The following is a 13,028-nucleotide window of genomic DNA, read 5'->3' as shown; positions in this document are numbered from 1 at the left end:
AAGGGCCGTCAACGAGTACCTTTTTGAACTGGGTGGTAGGACTGGATCTGCACAGCTGGGGATTTTTTTCCCCCGTTACTGGGTGCTTATGCGCGATGCCTGCAGGCTCATGCGACCTTTTGAAGAGGTGACAAATATGGTCAGTCGCACCGAAGGCACCATCAGCGACCTAATACCCTTCGCTTTCTTCCTGGAGCGTGCCGTGCGACGAGTGACAGATGAGGCTGTAGACCAGCGTGACGAGGAGCTGGAAGCGCACGATTTCTGGTCGGAATCACCAGAACGAACCCAGGCACCTGCTGCAACGCAGGGAGAGGTGCCAGAAGTGGAGTCAGAGGAGGAAGGTGGCTTTGTGGAGGAGGAGGAGGAGGACCAACAGGAGCAGGCTTCCCAGGGGGCTAGTGGTGACCTTTTGGGGACCCCTGGTCTTGTACGTGGCTGGGGGGAGGAGACCGTGGATGATGCAGTCCTTGATAATGAGGAAGCGGAGATGGATAGCTCTGCATCCAACCTTGTGAGAATGGGGTCTTTCATGCTGTCATGCCTGTTGAAGGACCCCCGTATCAAGAGGCTTAAGGAGAAGGACCTGTACTGGGTCGCAACGCTACTAGACCCTCGGTACAAGCATAAAGTGTCAGAAATGTTACCAACATACCACAAGTCCGAAAAGATGCGGCATTTACAAACCAGCCTGCAAAACATGTTGTACAATGCTTTTAAGGGTGATGTCACTTCAGGAACTCATCAACATTCCAGGGGCAGAGGTGCCAGTAATCCTGCCACGAGCACACCTGCAAGGACAAAGCCCTTTGGCCAGTCTGTAACGTCAGACATGCAAATGTTTTTCTGTCCAAGGCAGCGCCACAACCCTTCTGGATCCACCCTCAAAGAACGCCTCGACCGGCAGGTAGCGGACTACCTGGCATTAACTGCAGATATCGACACTCTGAGGAGCGATGAACCCCTGGACTACTGGGTGCGCAGGCTTGATCTGTGGCCAGAGCTGTCACAATTTGCCATGAACCTCTTGTCTTGCCCAGCCTCAAGTGTGCTCTCAGAAAGGACCTTCAGTGCAGCAGGAGGGATTGTAACTGAGAAGAGAACTCGCCTAGGTCACAAAAGTGTCGATTACCTGACCTTTATTAAAATGAATGAGGGGTGGATCTCGGAGGGTTACTGCACGCCGGAAGACTTGTTCTGACTTCTATGCAGCTGTCCTTCTCTTCAAGCCTCATGACTCCACACACAGCTGTCCTTTAGCGTCCTCCTCCTCCCTCCGCCACCGTTACAAACTAGGGTGCAAACCCTACTGGTTTAATTTTTTCTGGCCTCTGTGCTTCAGTGGCTGCAACCAAAAAAACTGGGCAAACAATGTCTACAAGGTCAACGTATGGCAAAAAATGACTATTTTCAGCATTTATATGGCATATTTTTTCTGGCAACTGTGCTTCAGTGGCTGCGTCCAAAAAAATGCATATTTTCTGCATTTATATGGCATAATTTTTCTGGCAACTGTGCTTCAGTGGCTGCGACCAAAAAAATGCATATTTTCTGCATTTATATGGCATAATTTTTTCTGGCCTCTGTGCTTCAGTGGCTGCAACCAAAAAAATTTATATTTTCAGCATTTATATGGCATAATTTTTCTGGCCTCTGTGCTTCAGTGGCTGCAACCAAAAAAATTTATATTTTCAGCATTTATATGGCATAATTTTTCTGGCAACTGTGCTTCAGTGGCTGCGACCAAAAAAATTACTATTTTCAGCATTTATATGGCATATTTTTTCTGGCCTCTGTGCTTCAGTGGCTGCGGCCAAAAAAACTGGGCAAACAATGCCTACAAGGTCAACGACGTTGACCTTGTAGGCATTGTTTGCCCAGTTTTTTTGGCCGCAGCCACTGAAGCACAGAGGCCAGAAAAAATATGCCATATAAATGCTGAAAATAGTAATTTTTTGCCATACGTTGACTCAACGTATATGGCAAAAAATGACTATTTTCAGCATTTATATGGCATATTTTTTCTGGCAACTGTGCTTCAGTGGCTGCGACCAAAAAAATGCATATTTTCTGCATTTATATGGCATAATTTTTCTGGCCTCTGTGCTTCAGTGGCTGCAACCAAAAAAATTTATATTTTCAGCATTTATATGGCATAATTTTTCTGGCAACTGTGCTTCAGTGGCTGCGACCAAAAAAATGCATATTTTCTGCATTTATATGGCATAATTTTTCTGGCCTCTGTGCTTCAGTGGCTGCAACCAAAAAAATTTATATTTTCAGCATTTATATGGCATAATTTTTCTGGCAACTGTGCTTCAGTGGCTGCGTCCAAAAAAACTGGGCAAACAATGTCTACAAGGTCAACGTATGGCGAAAAATTACTATTTTCAGCATTTATATGGCATATTTTTTCTGGCAACTGTGCTTCAGTGGCTGCGTCCAAAAAAACTGGGCAAACAATGCCTACAAGGTCAACGTATGGCAGTTGTTTAAAGAGAACAGTAGATTACTAGCCAGCAAAGCTACCTAAGCTAAAATGTCCCTCAAATCCCTGCAGACTTCTGTCCCTCCAATACAGAGCAGTATCAAGCAGATTACTAGCCAGCAAGCTTACTATCATCTGTCCCTGAAATCACTAACAGCTCTCCCCCTACACTATCTCTTCCAAGCACACACAGGCAGATTTTTCAGATACATTTTTGCCCTTGATCCCCCTCTGGCATGCCACTGTCCAGGTCGTTGCACCCTTTAAACAACTTTAAAATCATTTTTCTGGCCAGAAATGTCTTTTCTAGATGTTAAAGTTCGCCTTCCCATTGAAGTCTATGGGGTTCGCGAACCGTTCGCGAACCGCTCGCATTTTTGCGCAAGTTCGCGAATATGTTCGCGAACTTTTTTTCCGACGTTCGCTACATCCCTAGTCCCTGGAGTGAATAGAGAAGAGCAGGGTGGGCCTTCCATTCCTTGGAACTACCTCAGGGCTTCTTCCCCCAGGGACCTCCTGGAGCTGGAGGAGGGTGAGGGGCCATGGACACCTCCAAGTGCAGAAAGGAGGTGTGATTGTGTTTGTAGCTGGGAAGGAGATTGAGAGTGATTCCCCATTGACCTGAAGTGTTTGGAGCGAGCTCCAAAGGAATGGAGAAAGGAAGACAAAAACCCTTCACAGGGACCGCGTGTCAAGTGTGAGTCCAAGAGAGGATTCTGGGACTACGGTGAAAGCTGTAAGTGCTGGGTGTTAAACTGGGACTATTCCTAATAAAAAAAACAGCCAAGCTGCATTTAAACCATGAAAGTTGGTGTCAGTCTCCATCTCTGTGTTTACTCTGTGTTTACTCTGTGCCTATGATCTCGCTAGATATTTATTTGAATATTAGTATTTCCCTCCATTATTTGTAGAGCTGGAACAACAGTTATTGTAAAAATCCTGACTTCTTCCTTTTTGGTCCTGGTAAAGTCTGTAAGTAATATTAGTTTTTCTTTCATTATATTTGTTCATATACAGCAGTAATATTTGTATGCACCATAGCATTATCTTACTTAGGCACAATGAGACCTTACCCAACAGAGTTTACATTGTGTAGGGATCGTTTATTACCTGAAGAGCAGGGTGCAATGTACAAAAATTGGGAACAATCAGCCATATTCCTTATGCACCCTGACTTACAGGTAGTAGTATTTCTGCAGATCTCTGTGATCCAGTTAGGAGAGCAATGACCTAAGTTTGCCCTGTGGATACAGGACTGCCTTCAATTCTTGCATCCCTTATGCCTCTGAGGGATGTTAGTACTCTATGCGATTGGAAGAAGATATGGTTTTTAATTTTCAGAAGATTAAGCATGATAAGTATTAAGTATTGATTTTGTCTTAGGAAAATGCCAACTGCAGCCAGAGAGAATGTTACCTGATTCCAGTACTACAAGGAATTACTCTTCTAAAAAGGTTTCCTACTATCCCAAGAGAGAAGGAACGGCTCTGCATATCCATTACAAAGTAAGACAATTCTTTCATGCTCCCATTAAAACAACAGCAGCATATGCTGAAAGAATCATTGTTACCATCACCTACTCTGGGGCACATTACTGTGTCTGTTTTGTATCCTCTTTGCACAACAGGTGGAGGTGCACTCTGTCATTTTATATCATATATGTCATATATACAGTATATTTAGATTTTTTGGTAATTTCTCCAATTCCATAAATTTTTTCAGCTTCTTACAGAGCAGCCTCAAATAATCAAGTGCACACAAGAGCAAGGCCACAGGTAATTTACTCCATTATCCACCCTGGAATAAAAGTATTTATTATAGTATATCTGGTATACACTGATTGACGCAGTTCTAGAAACCTAAGAGGCAGACTTCTCAAAGTTTGAAATGGCAGATGAGGTTTTTTGTGGTTTCAAAAACCACTAAAATTCCTCCAAGATCTTTTCTAATCATTGGTACCTAATTCTAGTTTTAAGAAAAAGTGATAAGGGGGGGGTTAATTTTTCCATGTTTATCAAATTTATACAATGCACTACAAAATATTATTATGACACACACAAATAATTATGCCAGAGCACTATATTTTCTAGATCTAACTGACATCTTTCATAATTCAAATAGCTCATCACGTAAGCTCCAGCTCTTTATCTCCCCATCCCTAAGCTTTTTGAAGATCCGCCTTATATCATTTGGTCAGTACAGTTAAGAATAAAGCAGGACAGCTATGTATGTTGTCTGTCACTGTACTTTTAATTGCCAAATTCCTTTAGCACGCAATAGAATATAATGGTGTTCAGTTGCTCAAAGCAGTCAAACACATTCTGAGAAATAAACACATCGATCTGCTTTGAAAATGTATAAATTTGTTCAATGTTTTTTTTCCCTGAAAGTAAGGAAATGTGAATTACTGTAGTCCTTCAGGATTCTCCAGTTATTCTAGTAAATCTGCATCATATATTCTTCAGAAAGTCCTTCCTGTGAAGAATCTACACTGGTAGAAATTTTAAGATAGATTGTAGAAAGCGATCCACGTAATGCGGCATCAGCTGTGTTGCAGATAATTGCTATAATTGTCCAGATATTTGTGAAGTTTCAGTAAGCCCCTATTAACTGGTTTCCTGGGATACAATACTTAGAGGAAATCCGTCTCCTCTTTATTTATCCAATTACCCTGATAGTTACAAGGTTCTGAACTGGATTGCTGACAAACTCGTTTGGGTTAATAACAACAGTTTGTAGCAAAGTCAGACAGATATTGGTAGCAGCATATGGAAGGAGTTTAGGGATAACCTTTGTCTTATTATATTATCCAAATAAACAATTTCAACAAATGGACATTTCCAATGGCACAAAACATGTGAGGAGGGAGGAGCTCAGGGACCATGGAGCACTGATTTACCTCTCTCCTTGGTGTGGTTGCTTTTTTTGAATTCTGGATATATTTATAATTGACGTTTATTGTTCAACAAATATATTTTTCATTTGTGATACTGCCCACTACTATTTGTATTATTGTATCAGTTATAGCCTCCACTGGGTTTATTTTGCCTAACACGCCAGCCCAAGGCAACCACAGCCCTTTCGCAGTTCTGTGCCTCCAAAGTTTGTAATGAGCTGCATAGTCTCAGTTCAGGTGGTAACCAAATGTGAAGTTTATCGTAGTCGTTTGTGACAAACCCATTTGAGGGAGATGGTTCAGAGCCTGTCTGTGGCAGCCTTAGACTTTTTTCAAGGTTGACATTGATTACATTGATTAATATACAAGTATGGGACCTGTTGTGCCGAATCTGAGGTTTTACAGATAAGGGTTTGTTCTGTAATTTGGATTTCCATACATTAGTTCTGCTTAAAATTAATTTAAACATTAAATAAACCCAATAGGATTAATTATAGCCTAGTTGGGATCAAATACAAGGCACTGCTTAATTATTTTAGAGAAAAAGGAAAGCATTTTTAAAGAGTCTATGGGAGATGGTGTTCCTATAATTCTATAATTTGGAGCTTTCTGGAAAATGGGTTTCCAAATAATGGACCCATCTAGCTGACAACTGGCGTGTATTGCTGGCTGGTGTATTCATTGTTATTGCCTACTAAGCACCATCTTGCTGCAAATCACATGTGAATGACAAATGCGTTTAATATTTATATTTATGCCAACTGTTCTCCAATCAGGCATGGTCATTTATTATATATATTTTTCTTATATAATTGCAAAGTCAATTGTATCTGTATAAGTGACAATGATACTCCCTTATGTCCTGCCCAGTAATCACATAAGCCATAGAGGAAGCTTATTCATAGTCACAGTGGTCGTAATGACAAAGGCTAATGACAAATAGTGACACAGTGAAATCCAACTAACAGGGCCCTTATTGCTGTGTTTACGTATTGTTGTCATCATGTTAGTTAAAATCGCCCAGAGGAACCTATTTTTTTTGTGACGTATAACCTTTTTTTACTCCTGCTTAATGTTTTGCAGCCCATTGACCTTCTCATTACAAGACAGATCAGAGCACTGAGACTCGGGCTATAAAGGTGAAAAATGGATAGGGCCAACATGGTTATCACTAGTGAAGTATCAGTAGCTAAGTTGCTCCATTCAAATATCTTTATTGTTCATGTTGTATTAATCAAAAAATATATTAATATGTAACTCACATTAAAATAGTTGAAAAACAACAGTAACTCACTAAAAGTAAAATGTGATCCAAGTACACCGACTACAAACCGATCCCTAGCAAAGGGAGGAAAACATTTTACAGGTATGGGACCTGTTATCCAGAATACTCGGGACCTGGGTTTTCCAGATAATGGATCTTTCCATAATTTGGATCTTCATACTTTAGGGGGCACATTTACTTTGCTCGAGTGAAGGAATAGAATAAAAAAACGACTACTTTGACCATCGAATTGGCTGATTCGAACTAAAAATCGTTCTAAAATTCGACCATTCGATAGTCGAAGTACTGTCTCTTTAAAAAAAACTTTGACCCCCTACTTCGCCACCTAAAACCTACCGAGGTGCAATGTTAGCCTATGGGGAAGGTCCCCATAGGCTTTGCTATGTTTTTTTTGGTCGTAGAAAAATCGTTCGATCGATTGATTAAAATCCTTTGAATCGTTCGATTCGAAGGATTTAATTGTTCGATCTAACTAATTGCGGTAAATCGAAGTCGAAGGATTTACATTCGGCAGTCGAATATCGAGGGTTAATTAACCCTCGATATTCGACCATATGTAAATCTGCCCCAATGTCAACTAGAAAATCATGTAAACATTAAATAAACCCAATAGGCTGGTCCTGCTTCTGATAAGGTTTAATTACATCTTAGTTTGGATTGAGTACAAGGTACTGTTTTATTATTACAGAGAAAAAGGAAATACATTTTTTTAATTTGGAGCTTTCTGGATGATGGGTTTCCGGATAACGGATCCAATACCTGCACATACCAAAAAGATGGTAGGCTCATACTGTAGCTTACCATAAAAATTAAAAAAAAGCTTTATTGACACAGCATCTCAAATCACCTTATGTGTTTTAATGCTTGAAGACCACTTAGCCATTGGCTTACAAAAATCACTGTTCATGTAAAAAAATACAAAAAATGAATTTTAGTACCAACCGTACAACTTGACAGAGATCTTGTAACTGTACCTGTGGTCTAGTGATGTGTCTGGGACTTGTACCACTCTGCTTGCGGGGATGCCCACAGGATCCGGCTGCTGTATCAGCTGCACCCTGGTCTTTGTTTCGTCGCAAAATTCAAATATGTACAGGTACTACTAACTGGGAACTGTTGCCAAACGTAGGTTGTGTTTGATAATAGCTCCTGGATGTGCTTTCTGATCTGATTCTTGGGTTTGACCTGTGCCTGATCCTGACTTCGACATTTGCTGCCTGTCCTGACCCTGTTGCCTGTTCTTGATTATGATTTTGGAATTCTGATTCAGTATGCCATGCTATTCTTTTGGTTTTTGACCTTGGCCGGTCCCCTGACTACTTTCTTCCTGTTCTCCTCCTGTTTATGCTCTGGTTCCCTTGCCTGCTTAGAACCTGAGCCTTGGTTCTCTCACTGGAGGCATTTGAGTAGCAGAGGGCTCCTCCAGATGCGTTTGGCAGGATGGTGAGCCATGACCGGAACCTTGGCCCTTGTTCTAGGTTTTTGGGAGACCCCATGTGACAGATCTCTTGACATTGAGTCCTTAACCTCTGGTGTAGTTTCATTTTATGTGGAATAGCATTTTATTCTACAATTTGCCTAAGAACTTTTAGCTCCAACCCCTTATTTTGCCTTTATGCCTTATCCATAGTGGCAGTGGATCACCTATCAATATACCCACTCAGATGACACATATATACTGGATGGCTTTAATCTGTACTGAAAACCTTTGTAATTAAAAAATGTTAATGGAGGTTTTTGAGAAAATGTAACTGAGCATGCACAGAGGACAACCGCTTCAAGCATACTCTTCATGGTTACCTCATAACTTTAAATGCACACTGAGGATTTGCAGCACATGAAAGATAAATTGCATATATAACAAAAAGCCTATCAACCCTTTGCATTAAAACTAACAGGGCAGTGATGAAGGGAGGCCAATGAGCAAATGCAGTTGGACCCTCTGTGTTGCACTTTCTGTTTTATTCTTCTAAGCAGCCCTGCATCATCTTCTACTAGGAAAAGCATACATGTGGATCCAGCATGCACATTTATGAGTTGTGTAACTGCCTCAGGGATGAGGATGTGCATGTGCAGAATTATTAGATTACTAAAGTTACAATTCGATAACTATCATTGTCAACAAGATATTGGCCTTGAGACATCCAGTGTGGTTTGTCATTTACAGTATATGGAGCCCAAGTAGTAAATGTTCACAATCTTCAAGGATGATAATATAAATGTGTGTGTGTGTTTGGGGTGGTATCCCATGACCTGACTACCCACAGAATAATGAACAAGATTTGTAGTATAGTAGCATATCTATCACTGAGCTAGGTATCTTGGTTTTACAAGAGCTATCCCTCTGCATTACTCTCTGCCTTGCTTATGTTGCTTTGGGGAGTTCTAGCAATAACTGTCTATGCTACTGTCAGGAACAGAATAAATTGCCTGCCTGTTGCAAAGCTGCACAAGATCAGTGCTCAGGATTTTTGAACAATGTTTTTGTAAATATTCCAGTTACTTAACCAATTACCATAATGAAAAGTAATTCTGGAAAACAAATGACTGGTGTGCTAATAACTGATGTAGGGGTTGATCAGTAATTGGGACTTAGGTTGATTTATGTAGAATGTAGAACATTCTTAATAACGGTAATGTCATTTGCCATTCACTGCTCACACACAGTGACTGCATAGAGCTCCTGTATGACATTTTTATCTAAGGTCTTAACTGTGGCTTATGAATTTCTACACTTGAATTAAAGATGCCCATTTACAATAATTCAATAATGAATGCAATGATAATGAAATTACTCTAGGAAAGCAGATTTTGCAAGTTTATGTATAAAAGGAAAAGCATAAAGCTGCTTCAACAAAAGCTGCTATATAATGAATTATATATATATATATATATATATATATATATATATATATATATATATATATATATATATAATATATATATATATATATACTGTATGTGTATATATGTATGTGTGTGTGTATATATATATATATATATATATATATATATATATATATATATATATATATATATATATATATATATATATATAGTGAATAAAGTCCCCCTATTGTAAAATATAAGGATATTATAAGTCACCAAATAGTTCCATGACTATTTAGGCCATATAACGCCATGTAACGCAGGGGCAACTTCTAATATTCTCATATTTTACAACAGGGGATATTTTATTATACAATATTATTGTAATACCCAAATTGAAGTGAGTCACGTGACAGAAATGACATCACTAAGCATTGGTTATAACTGATAACATCACTAAGCACTAAGGATATACTGTAACTAACAGGATATTCATGGCCCTTGTGTATTATATACATATAGAAATATATATATATATATATATATATATATATATATATATATATATATATATATATATGTGTGTGTATTTACTCCCTCCTCTTGCAACTTGGTGTACTTGGGTCTAGAGATATTTAATATACTCATAGAAATAGGTGCTAAAAAGATGGTCTCACCCATAATTAGGCAGTAGGATCTTAATGAAGGCTTAATGCAATTTTATTTTTTTATTTAAAAGACAACAATAAATAATCATTAAATGAATAAAAAACAACTTTACGAAGCAAATATATATTGCAAAGCCTTTCAAATTGAATAAAGCAGGAAGCTTTATTTAAAAGTCATTCTATTCTACGAATTAGTGGCAAACAACCTTGTTTAAGTAAAAAATAATAATTATGTGAAATAATAACCCATTTCCTTTTTTTTTATAGTACAGGCTCGGTATTGCATGCATAGCAGCCCCAGGTGGGGTAAACCCTAAGTTGTAGTGGGAGACAACAGTCAAATCTCATATACAAATGCACTACAAATATATTCTCAAGAAGTGAAAGTTTAAAATTCAAAAGTTTGATTGTAAAATAGTTATTTTTCTCTCAGCTCTATCAGGTCCTCTACCGGGTAGAGGTCAAAGCCCTTTTCCAAATCATGAGATCATTAGCTGGATCTCTGACAAGTAGTAGGAACAGGGGAAAACCATGCTCACAGCTTTTCTATCGAAACTATAATGAATTTTCATATTCCAGACTTTACATAGCTAAAGGCATCTGCAAGTGTATAAGTTCATGTCAGTTACCACTGTTCTATTTGTGAGCACAAATTGCAGCATACAAAGAAAAATGATGTTGCATTTAGCCTGGGATAATGGATCTCAATACAGCTCTGCCAACACCTTTAGTTTTGGGTAATAGCTACTACAGAGCTAAGGGGTCAAAAAAAACTATCTGTTAAAAAATGTGTCAGTGTATATTTATCTAAAAATGATTCATTCCCACCTACTCACAAATAAATACGGCTAGGGGTAAAATATAATGCACCGGGGGGTGTTAATAATGTTAGACAAGATGAACACAAGGTTAAAGGGGTTGTCCACCTTCCAAACACTTTTTCAATGTTTTCAGATTGTTCTTCAGAAATAAAGACTTTTTTCATTTGCTTTCCAAATTCAATTTTTTACTGTTTTTCCAAAATCTTAGTTTAAAGTTGAATGTTCCTGTCTCTGGTGTTTCAGTCTGTCAGCTCAGTTATTCAGGTGCAGACTCTAAACTGTTACAATTTGCCCCATTTAGGGGCAGATTTATCAAGGGTCGAAGTGAATTCGAGGGAATTTTCTAAATTCGAAATTCGAAATAAATTTTTTGGATACTTCGACCATCGAATAGGATACTACGACTTCGAATTTACTTCTACTTCGATTTGAAGTAAAAATCGTTCAACTATTCGATAATCAAAGTACTGTCTCTTTAAAAAAACTTGGACTTCAATACTTCGCCAACTTAAAGTGCTATGTTAGCCTATGGGGGACCTCCTGTGTGTTTTGCTAAGTTTTTTTAAGTCAAAGGATTTTTTGGGAAAATCATACGATAAAATCGTTCGAATCGTTCTATTCGAAGTACGATCGGAATATGATCGTACGAAGTATAAAATCCTCCGACTTCGAATGTCAGAGGATTCTATTCGATGGTCGAATTTTGAAGTTTTTTCTACTTCGAAATTCAACCCTTGCTATATCTGCCCCTTAGGGTATTTATCAATATCAGATTTGTTTTCTGATTATTTGAGTAAAAAATGTTAAACTAAACTAGAGTCCACAATTTGACTTTTTTTTATCATCGAACAAACTCAATACATCGGTTCAGAAAAAAAATTGAAACATTCGGGTTTTTGGGAAAAAAATCCTGTATTTTTGATGGGTTTTATGCCTGAAATGCTCTAATTTTGTGGAGTGGCTGAAAACCCCTGATTTCTTCGGATTTTTGGCTGAAACTCAGCGCAGACCATGATATCTTCAAATTTGAAATGGGACCTTTGCCATTCACTTCTACAGGACCCGGACTGTTTGGAGATCACAAAAAATTCGAGTTTTCTTTTCCACTAAAAATTCGGATTTTATAGTAAAAAAAAGTTTTTTCTCAATATATAACACCCTTAGTTGATACATTTCACAGCAGAATCTCTTGGGTATTAGCAGCTATTGTATCAATTCTAACAGCTGCCTGTAATGAAACTCAGGGATTCTGCTCAGCAGTGATAAAGATAACAAATGTATCAATTAAATGTATCAATTTAGAAAAGTTTACAGGGTCAGCGACTCCCCCTCCCAGAGCTGCTCTAGAAGGTGAAAATTTACACTTTAGACTTCAGTATTGGGAAAACGGTCACAAATAGAAAATGGAAAGTAATTGGAAAAAGTCTTTATTTCTGGTAAACGATCTGAAACCAACTGAACTGAAAAAAGTGTTGGAAGGTGAACAACCCCTTTAAACATTAATGCAATATTTGGATTGTACAGCCCATCCATGCAACCTTCATGTTTTCCTCCGGTAACCCCCATTTTTGCCCCCGTGTGCTCTCTTGCCATTCATTTGTTTTTTGGGCAAGAGAGCACGCAGCGGGGCAAAAATGGGGGTTACCGGAGGAAAACATGAAGGTTGCTTGGATGGGCTGGAGAGGTATGAGGTTTTTTGGCATAGCCTCCATCCAGTATTATGGTACTACCAATTTCTGCTGATGTCTTGGTCTGGATTGTCTCAAGTGTTAACTAAAGCTGGCCATACACGTGCAGATTTTAGCATTCCACCCGACGAACAATTGGACGCCTCAATCTTCTGAATCTGACCTGCCACTAACCATTCTGATTAAATAAAGTAGTAAAATAAATCAGATGATGTTTTTCTCGTGACATTAATCATACAAAAGTTATGTTGGACAAATAGCAGTGACAGTCACCTATTAATATAGTCAGATAGGCAATACATGCAGAAATATTATTATTAGCCAGAGTTCCGTGTCCGAACGACTGATCGCCA

Source organism: Xenopus laevis, chromosome 1S (assembly GCF_017654675.1).
Source record: "Xenopus laevis strain J_2021 chromosome 1S, Xenopus_laevis_v10.1, whole genome shotgun sequence".
Lineage (NCBI taxonomy): Eukaryota > Metazoa > Chordata > Amphibia > Anura > Pipidae > Xenopus > Xenopus laevis.
Note: the sequence above shows the minus strand (reverse complement) of the source record.